At 50.2% G+C, this 10,863-nt stretch overlaps 1 long non-coding RNA gene across 1 annotated transcript; it reads left to right on the forward strand.

Annotated features, from left to right (window-relative positions):
* The first annotated feature begins 4,751 nt into the window (after positions 1-4,751).
* Positions 4,752-6,249, forward strand: LOC128779020 (uncharacterized). The gene is made up of 3 exons (XR_008424885.1): positions 4,752-4,784; positions 5,509-6,070; positions 6,121-6,249. It is a non-coding gene; the product is annotated as an uncharacterized LOC128779020 (long non-coding RNA).
* Positions 6,250-10,863: the final 4,614 nt, after the last annotated feature.

A 10,863-nucleotide genomic window follows, 5' to 3' on the forward strand; every position in this document is an offset into this window, starting at 1 on the left:
AAGAAGAAAAGTCTTATCCAGCCTTCAGCACCCCTCTACCCTGTCTTACAGGGGGGTACTGAAGAAGAATTAATTTTTCCTCCCCCGTATAACCCCTCTAGGATGCCGGAAGAACACCATCCTCCCCCTCCGGGGGAGGCAGACGCTGTTCCGAGAGCGGGAGGCGGAAACGCTCCAGTGGGAAGCCAGCCCTTTACCAGACAAAGGGCTCAGAGGGAGCAATCCGCCTCCACTGCCGACTCCACTATTCTGCCCCTGCGAGCCACCAGACCCCCAGACGCAGAGGGGAATCAGCCCATCACTATTGGCCTTTCGCCACTAGTGACCTCTACAATTGGAAAGCTCAGAATCCTAAGTTTTCTGAGAAACCGGCAGGGCTTATTGATTTATTAGACTCTGTTCTTTTTACCCATCAGCCCATGTGGGATGATTGCCAGCAGCTTTTGCAGGTCCTGTTCACGACTGAAGAAAGAGAAAGAATCCTCAATGGGGCCCGGAAACTAGTTCTGGGCGCAGACGGGAATCCCAGCACCAACCAGGCTCAGATAGATGCCTCCTTCCCCTTAACTCGGCCCCAGTGGGATTTCAACACGGCAGAAGGTAAGGAGAGGCTCCGGATCTACCGCCAGACTCTAATGGGGGGGTCTCCGAATGGCGGCTAGAAAGCCAACCAATTTGGCCAAGGTAGGAAATGTACAACAGGGAAAAGATGAATCTCCAGCTGCCTTTTTAGAACGGATCATGGAGGCATTCCATACCTATACCCCCATGGATCCAGAGGCTCCAGAAAGAAAGGCAGCTGTTATCATGGCCTGTGTAAACCAATCGGCCATAGACATCAGGAGAAAATTACAGAAAATAGACTAGGAGAAAAAAAAGTCTGCAGGACTTACTGGTGGTAGCCGAAAAGGTATATAACAACCGGGAGCCTCCTGAGGACAAGCAGGCTCGCGCCATGGCGGCTGCCAGCAGTAAGCAGACTCAAGACCTGGCCAGAATACTACTAGCTATCACTGCTGACTTCCCCGAGGAACGAGACCACCGTCTCTGGCAGCTGGCAGACGACGCAAGAAAAGGTAAAGGAACCACCAAGAGGGGGTTACTGACGGCAGAAGGACGGACTATAAAAAATAAGCAGGAGATACTTAACCTGCTTACGGCCTTATGGCTTCCTGCCAAGCTAGCCATTATCCACTGCCAAGGGCACCAAAAAGCTGATAACCCAGTAGCTAGAGGTAATCGAAAGGCTGACCAGGCAGCCAAGGCAGTAGCCCTTACTTCAGTCCCCACCATGACCATACAACTACCGGACCCAGGAGACCCAGTTTTACCAGACCAGCCCAAATACTCCCAGGAGGAGTTACAGTGGATCAAGAAACTCCCCATGGCCCAGGAGATAAAGGGATGGTGGTATACACCTAACAAGGAGCTCATGCTGCCAGACCGGCTCGGAGTCTCAATATTAGAGGACATGCATCGGTCTACTCACATGGGGGCCCGAAAATTAAAAGACTTAATCCGACATGCCGGAATCAAGATTCACCAACAGGACACCAAAATAGAGCAAGTTGTATCTGCCTGCAAGACCTGCCAACTCACCAACGTGAGAGCCACATCAAATAAAAAAGGAACCAGGCTCAGAGGCACCAGACCGGGAGCCCAATGGGAAGTCAACTTCACTGAAGTCAAACCAGGAAAGTATGGTTATAAATATCTTTTAGTATTTACAGACACCTTCTCTGGCTGGGTGGAGGCATACCCAACCAAGCATGAAACGGCTCAGACGGTGGCTAAGAAGCTACTAGAAGACATCTTACCCAGGTATGGTTTTCCTGCCATGGTAGGATCAGACAATGGACCAGGCTTTTATCTCGCAGATAACACAGGCAGTAGCCAAGGAGGTGGGGGCAAACTGGAAATTACATTGTGCTTATAGGCCCCAGAGCTCAGGACAGGTAGAAAGAATGAATAGAACCCTAAAAGAGACCCTTACCAAATTAACCATGGAGACTGGCGGGGACTGGGTGACTCTCCTACCGTACGCCCTTTACCGGGTTAGAAACACTCCTTACACTCTGGGTTTTACTCCCTACGAGATCATGTTTGGCAGGCCACCCCCTGTTATTCCCAGCCTTTGAGCTGAACTTATTGCTGAGTTTAAAGATCAAGAACTTTTTCTTTCCTTGAGAGGGCTCCAGAGGGCGCACGAGGACATTTGGCCGCGCCTCTGTGCCATCTACGAGGCTGGCCCGACCCCGACACCTCATCAGTACAGGCCGGGAGACTGGGTCTACGTCAAGAGGCACCACTGAGAGACCCTTGAGCCGTGCTGGAAGGGACCCTACATCATGGTGTTGATAACCCCCATCGCTCTCAAAGTAGACGGCATCGCGACCTGGGTCCATCACACCCACGTTCGGCCAGCGGACCCCTCCTCGATCTGGAAGGACTTCGTCACGCGATGGGCCATCAGTCGGGACCAACACAACCCGCTCAAGCTCAAGCTACAGCGCATTTGACCCACCTAATATTGGTAACTCTGTTAACTCTGCTTGTCATTGCTCATGCTGCCGAGAGTCCCCACACCCCCCAAAACATCACCTGGCAGATCATAGACACCAGCTCAGGGACAATACTTAATCAGACCTCCCAGAGCCACCCCAGGGACACTTGCTTCCCAGAACTTTGCGTAAACCTCCAAACTCTGTTCCCCTTGTCACTATAAATGCAGCCGGTCCCATGATTGGGTCCCTAAGCTACATGACAAGGGGGGAATGAAAGGGCGGGCCTATGCTGGCCGACTCCATCTTGTTCTGTGTCCTTCACCTAGACCACGCCTCCTCCCCTTGAGTAACCTCCCGCTCACCTGTTCAAACTTCCTGATCAAAACACGCCCAGCAACCTGCGTAACAGGACTCCAACCCTTCCCCAGCCAATCGGCCAAGGCCACGACCCTTCCCCAGCCAATCGGCTGAGGCCACAGCCATTACCTCACCAACTGCCCCTAGGCCCCAATAAAACCTTTGTGCTTTTGAAACTCACTCTCTCCCTGGTATCTCATCGCTGCGTTGGTGCAGGTAGGGGATTGAGCTCGAGCTAGCTCGAATAAAGGCTCTTTTGCTGTTGCATTGGACTCGGCTCCCTAGTGGTCTTTGGGGATCACGAATTCTGGGCATAACAGACGCTCAACCAACTAAGCCAACCAGTCACCCCTACAATTTTATTTTTGAGCTTGAAATTATTTCAAATTTTAAAAATGTTCAAAATTCAAAAAAATATTACCTTTTGTGTAAAAAAGGAATATACTCACTGACATTCTTGAATCTACCTGGTATACTTCCTAAGGAAAATGCAAACAATTGGTAATCTTTTTGCCCCTGGGGTTGGGAACTGGGAACACAATAGTCGAGGGTCAAGGTTGAAAGAAAGACTCTTTACAACATCCTTTTTCTTTCTTTTCTTTCTTTCTTTCTTTTTTTCTTTTTTGGTATTGTTTGAGATTTAAAAAATTATTATGTATGCATTATCTTTAAAATATCATTAAACTGGGGCGCCTGGGTGGCTCAGTTAGTTAAGTGTCTGATTTTGTCTTAGGTCATAATCTCACAGTTCTCTAGTTCCAGTCCCACCACCGGCTGTGTGCTGACAGCTTGGAGCCTGCAGCCTGCTTCAAATTCTGTGTCTCCCTCTCTCTCTGCCTCTCCCCCACTCACACTCTGTCTCTGTCTCTCTCTCAAAAAATGAATAAACATTAAAAAACTTTTAAAAAATTACATATCATTACACTACCAAAACCAATTTGTCTTGTAAAATCTGGATTCATTTCACCAAAGCTTAGTAGAGCCAGATATGACCTTTTAAAGACACTCACTTCTTACTCGTCCCAATCTCTCGAAAGAACTTAAGCCAGTGTAATTATTCCCATGGAAACTGAAGAGATACAGACCAAGGTGGGGGTGGAAAAAGCAAGAAGCAAAGTTTATTTATTTATGACTATTTGAAACTTTTTAGGTCGCTCTCTATTTTCTGTTCATGCTACACGAAGTCTTTAAAAACTGCTAAATGTATAACAATTCTGCGTTAAAGGAAATGACTTTTACTACTAAAACCAAGTGAAATGTCACCTTTAGTATTAGGCAACATCTGGATAACTAAGACCAATATAAAATGTAAAAGTCTATCTTTTTGTGCTTTAAAATCTTGGTGATAGAAGTGTGGGACTCAAGGAATTTAACAAAAATCCCCTACCCCTGGACAAGCAGAGCAAGAATAACTCCATTTTGTACTACACCCACCATCTCATGTATAACCCCCACATGACCTACTTACTGCTTAAGACACTCCCCCACCCTAGTCAATACAGAACCCCTAACCGACAAAGAATGTAAACCCCGCCTTTTGCCCGCCAAACTCGCACACTAATTCTGACCAGAGTGATAGGCTACTTCAAACAGTTACTATAGGGTAAATTGTAATTCAATTGGCCACCTGCGTGTGGACTGACAGGACTATGCAACTTTCTGTGTGTGTTACAATCTCATTGGCCACTGGCCCCTATAAAACTGCTATGCCTCTTAACCTAGGGGTCCAAGTCCCTGCTCCACTGTGTCAGGTATACTTGGGCCCAAGCTCGAGCTTGCAAATAAACCCTCATGCGTTTGCATCGGTATCGGCTCCTTGGTGGTCTCTCGGAATCGATATCGGGGGCATTACATTTGGGGGCTCGTCCGGGATTCGAGAGACCCCCCCCCCCCCAGGACCCCACCCGGAGGGTCCCACGTCTGGTGAGTGCACTCAACTTCTTCTACCTTTCGCGCGCATATTTTCTGAGAGCTCTATACTGTATCTCTACCTGTAGGAATTCCAAACAGACTTTGGGTCGGCATTGGCTTAAGCAGACGCACTGGCGAGCCGTCAACCGGGGGTCTTGGGAGAAGTCCCTTGCCCCCACCAGGACGAAGTCCTCATCTGTGAGGAGGGCCGGCTGCCATTACAGACAGCCAGTCCTTTGTTTTACTCTCTGTTTTGTCTCCGCGGCTGCATTAGAACGTTTGTCCGTGTTATTGTGTCCTTGTTAAATCATCATAACTGTTTGTGTCTTGGTGTGGATTGAAATGGGGCAGACCCAAACTACCCCCGTCTCTTATGCTCTCCCAGTTCTCGGATGTTAAGGAAAGGGCTCATAATTTGAGCACAGACATAAGAAAAGGGAAATTTCAGACTTACTGCGTATCAGAATGGCCAACCTTTGACGTGGGATGGCCCTGAGAAGGAACTTTCCACCTACCTATTATTTTGCAGGTCAAGGCCGTAATCTTCAAGGACAAACTGGATGGCCACCCTGACCAGGTGCCCTACATCCTGGTCTGGCAGGACATGATCGAAAACCCCCCTTCTTGGCTAACACCATTCTTAGCCCCCAAAGCAGGACCTACCAAGATTCTAGCCCTGCAGAAAGCCGAGGAGACTGACACAAAGGCCAAAACGCCCCTTTATCTGGTCTTGCAGGATTCCTCTCCGGAGGACCTGATTCATCTGCTGCCCTACCAGGCTCCCCCTCCCCCTTCCGCCCCTCCATTGCAAACACCAGGGGCTGCAGGAGGGGCACCACCCCTCCCTGATGAAGGAATTCCTGTGCGTGGGCCAGCAGCAGGGACACATGGACGGACCCACCTGGTGGCCCCACTCTCAAATATGGGGCCGGCCAACTCCACCGCCCCTCCCCTCCACGCCATGGGGCCTCCCGACAAGTCTGGAGAACAACCAATGTTATATTGGCCGTTCTTCACCAGTGATTTATATAATTGGAGAACTCAAAATGCAAAATTCCCCGATAACCCTAAAGATTTAATTGGGCTTTTAGATACTGTTCTCTTTACCCACCAGCCTACTTGAGATAACTGTCAGCAGCTCTTGCAGGTTCTCTTCACCACCGAAGAGAGAGAACGAATACAGGTGGAAGCTCAGAAGTCTGTCCTGGGAAAGGACAGACAGCCGACTCAAAACCCATACCTCATAAACGCTGCCTTCCCCTTATCCCGCCCTACCTGGGACTACAACTCAGCTGAAGGTAAGGAGAGACTCCAGGTCTACCGCCAGACTCTAATGGCAGGTCTCAAGGCAAGCCTACTAATCTGGCCAAGGTATATGATGTAAGACAAGGTAAGGATGAGAGTCCAGCAGCCTTCTTAGAATCACAGAGGCTTTTAGGCAGTACACTCTTATGAACCCAGAAGCCCCAGAAACAAAAGCTGCAATTATGGCTTTTGTTAATCAGGTCGCTCCAGACATCAAAACGAAATTACAAAGAGTGGAGAGGCTAGGAGAGAAGAGCCTGCAGGACTTAATAATAGTAGCAGAAAGAGTTTACAATAATAGAGAAAGCCCGGAGGAGCAACAGACTAAACTAAGCGACCGGCAGACCCGAAATCTGGCTAAGATCCTGTTGGCTACAACCATGGATGACCCACAGGAAAAACGGAGGCACCTCAAGAAGCTGACTTCAGGGACAGGTAAGGAGGATGGTCCTGGTCCCCGACAGGAGCGCCCTAAGCTAAACAAAAACCAATGTGCTTACCGCAAGGAAGAGGGCCACTGGGTGAAAGACTGCCCTAACAAAAGATCTAAGGCCCCTGCCAAGATATTGGAGATGGAGGACCTGGACTAGAGGAGTCGGGGTTCAGTACCCCTCCCTGAGCCCAGGGTAACTCTCAGAGTGGAGGGGCAACCAGTTGAATTTCTAGTGGACACTGGGGCACAACATTCGGTCTTATTACAACCCCAGGGAAATTGGCAAGCAAGTCCTCATGGGTGCAAGGGGCCATGGGGACCAAACAGTACTCATGGACTACCCGAAGAACTGTGGACCTCTTCATGGGCTGGGTATCCTACTCCTTCATGGTCATCCCTGAATGTCCCTACCGGTTGTTAGGTCGGGACTTGCTCACCAAGATGGGGGCACAAATTTGCTTCCACCCCGGAGGGGCAAAAATCCTAGACAAAGAAGGGCAACTGATTCAGGTGCTTGTCCTGAGTTTGGAAGACGAATATCGTCTCCACCAGACGCCCCCAGCCCCAATGACTGACTTTGACCGTTGGCTACAGGAATTTCCCCAGGCATGGGCAGAAACTGGGGGAATTGGGCTGGCCTGACACTGACCGGCTATATACATAGAACTAAAACCAGGGGCAGACCCTGTCAGGGTCCGCCAATACCCCATGCCTCTCGCAGTGAGAACAGGAATCACGCCCCACATACAGCGACTACTAGACTCAGGCATATTAAGGCTCTGCCAATCGCCATGGAACACTCCCTTGCTGCCCGTGCGAAAACCGCACTCTAACGATTACAGGCCAGTCCAGGAATTAAGGGAAGTCAACCGGTGAGTCATGGATGTGCACCCCACGGTCCCAAGCCCATACACCCTCCTCTCCACCTTGCCTCCAGACAAAAATTGGTATACAGTATTAGATTTAAAAGATGCCTTCTTCAACCTGCCTTTAGCACCCAAGAGCCAAGACCTTTTTGGCTTTGAATGGACGGACACTGAGAAAGGCATCAATGGCCAACTCGCCTGGACTCGACTACCACAAGGATTCAAAAACTCACCAACCATCTTTGATGAGGCCTTACACGAAGACTTGGGTGAGTTCCGTTCTGAGCACCCTCATTTGACCTTATTGCAATATGTAGATGATATCCTGCTGGCGGTGGAGGACCAGGACACTTGCCTGCGAGGCACCAAGGACTTACTCCAGACTATAGCGGCTCTAGGATACCGGGCCTCAGCCAAAAAGGCCCAAATCTGCAGAGCAGAGGTGAGCTACCTAGGGTACAAATTAAAGGATGGACACAGATGGTTGATGGATGTGCGGAAGGAAACCGTCCTAAGGATCCCACAGCTGCAAACTGTCCATCAGGTACGTGAATTCCTGGGGTCGGCAGGGTTCTGTCAATTATGGATTCCAGGTTTTGCCAAGATGGCCAGACCCCCCTATGAGGCCACCAGGCACCAACAAAATATTGAATGGACAGAGGCCTTTAATGACCTTAAACAGGCCTTGCTGTCTGCCTCAGCTCTCGGGTCGCCTGACCTAACCAAGCCCTTCTACCTGTATGTAGACGAGAAAGATGGGGTGGCAATAGGGGTCCTTGTCCAGTACATAGGTCCCTGGAAAAGACCCATAGCTTATCTCTCTAAAAAGCTGGACACGGTGGCCACTGGATGGCCCCCATGCTTAAAAATTATTGCCGCAGTGGCCACTATGGTCAAGGACGCAGACAAGCTAGCCATGGGGCAAGAGCTATATGTTACCACCCCACATGCTATTGAAGGGGTACTCAAACAGCCCCCAGACCGCTGGATCAGCAATGCTCATCTGACCCATTATCAGAGCCTACTGCTAAACCCCACCAGAATTTTATTCAAGACCTACAACCCTGAATCCAGCAACGCTACTCCCTAACCCAGACTGGGACCCCCCCCCGCATAACTGTCAAGAGATTTTGGCACAGGTGCACAGAATCAGGGCTGACCTCCGGGACCAGCCACTGCCGGATGCGGACGCCACCTAGTATACGGATGGCAGCAGTTTTGTCAGAGAAGGAATCAGATACGCGGGGGCAGCCATAACCACAGAGACAGAGATCATCTGGGCAGAGCCATTGGCAGCTGGAACATCGGCTCAACGGGCAGAACTGATCGCCCTGGCCGAGGCACTAACCATGGGAGAAGATAAATGAATAAACATTTACACCGAAAGCAGGTACGCCTTTGCCACCGCTCATATCCACGGAGCCCTTTACAGAGAGAGAGAGGGCTTCTGACAGCAGAGGGAAAGACTATTAAAAACAAAACAGAGGGACGCCTGGGTGGCTCAGTTGGTTAAGTGTCCGACTTCGGCTCAGGTCATGATCTCGAGGTCCATGAGTTTGAGCCCCATGTCGGGCTCTGTGCTGACAGCTCAGAGCCTGGAGCCTGCTTCGGAATCTGTGTCTCCCTCTCTCTCTGACCCTCCCCCATTCATGCTCTGTCTCTCTCTGTCTCAAAAATAAAAATAAAAACATTTTAAAAAATTAAAAAACAAAACAAAACAGAGATTCTTGAGCTCCTAAGGGCCCTCTGGCTGCCCAAGGCGCTAGCTATCATCCGTTGTCCAGGCCACCAAAAAGCAGACACACCAGTAGCCAGGGGAAACCGGCTAGCCGACCCAACAGCAAAGGAAGCGGCCCTTTCGGTGACCCAGGTTTTAACAACCACGCTACCCGATCCGGGGGCACCGACCCTGCCGGACACCCCCAACTATACTGACACTGACTTAACAACGGATTAAATGCTTGCCTATGACCCAATGCTTGCATGGCTGGTGGAGGGCCGCAGACTCCAGCATCATCCTGCCAGAGGAACTAGGACGACAAGTCCTATCCAAAATGCATCGGAGTACTCATGGGAACAAGAAAGATGGAAGACCTCATACGACATGCTAAGATCATTATTAAGGACTCTTGTGCAAAGATCGAGCAGATCGTGGCAAGCTGTCATGCATGCCAGCTAACCAACGCCACCACCCATGGGTCTAACCCCAGAACCCGACTCAGGGGAGACCACCCAGGAACATACTGGGAAGTAGATTTCACTGAGGTAAGGTCTGGAAAGTATGGGTACAAGTACCTGCTAGTTTTCGTAGATACCTTTTCAGGGTGGACAGAGGCATTCCCCACCAAGCACGAAACAGCGCAAATCGTGACCAAAAAGCTGCTGGAGGACATTCTGCCAAGGTATGGATTTCCTGCCAGAATCGGATCCGACAATGGACCGGGGTTCATTTCTAAGGTAACACAGAGAGTAGCACAAATACTGGGGGCAGACTGGAAATTACATTGTGCTTACAGACCCCAGAGCTCAGGTCAGGTAGAGAGGATGAATAGGACATTAAAAGAGACCTTTACTAAATTAGCCTTGGAGACTGGTGGGGACTGGGTCACTCTCCTCCCCTTCGCCCTATATAGGGTGAGAAACTCACCATATAAGATGGGACTGACTCCCTACGAAATCATGTTTGGTATACCCCCACCTATCATTCCTGGCTTGAACCCGAAGTGCTTGCTGAGTTCAATGACCAACAGCTTCTTTTCTCCCTCCGAATGTTACAAAGAGCCCATGAGCAGGTGTGGCCTAAGCTGAAGACCCCTCTATGAGACCGGGCCACCTCCTGACCCCCATTGATATCGACCAGGCGATTGGGTGTACGTGCGGAGGCACCAACAGCAGACACTCCAACCTCACTGGAAAGGACCCTACATTGTGATCGTGACCACGCCCACCGCTCTCAAGGTCGATGGAATAACTTCTTGGTTCCACTACACCCACGTCTGGCCAGCTGATCCACACGCCGTCCTCAAGGACTTTGTTCCAGAATGGAAGAGTCAGCCCAACAAGGACAATCCCTTAAAGCTAAGGCTGTGTCGTTCCCACTTACCCTGCTAATATTACTTGCGCTGTATCCCCTCGTGGCTAAACCCAACCCAACCCCCACTAACCACTTAATCTAACCTGGCAAATCATCACCCCAAGCTCTAATCAGGTAGTAACCCAGCTGTCAGAGCTACACCCTAGAGGGACCCGGTGGCCTAATCTGACTATCGACTTGTGTGAACTATTCAGTCAGGACCCCTGGCACCAAGGCAGAATAGGAATACCGGGATGTGGCACCGAGAGGGCCGAGACGGCTCTCCGAGATACCTGTTTTTACGGGTGTCCGGCCCTCTCTCAGTCTGACCATAATAAGGCCTCCAAATGCGGTGGCTGGATGGACTACTTCTGCAAAACATAGGGTTGCGAACAAACTGGGACATGCAATTGG

The sequence above is a fragment of the Panthera pardus genome, unplaced genomic scaffold (assembly GCF_024362965.1).
Source record: "Panthera pardus isolate Hobbes unplaced genomic scaffold, ASM2436296v1 HiC_scaffold_22, whole genome shotgun sequence".
Taxonomy (NCBI): domain Eukaryota; kingdom Metazoa; phylum Chordata; class Mammalia; order Carnivora; family Felidae; genus Panthera; species Panthera pardus.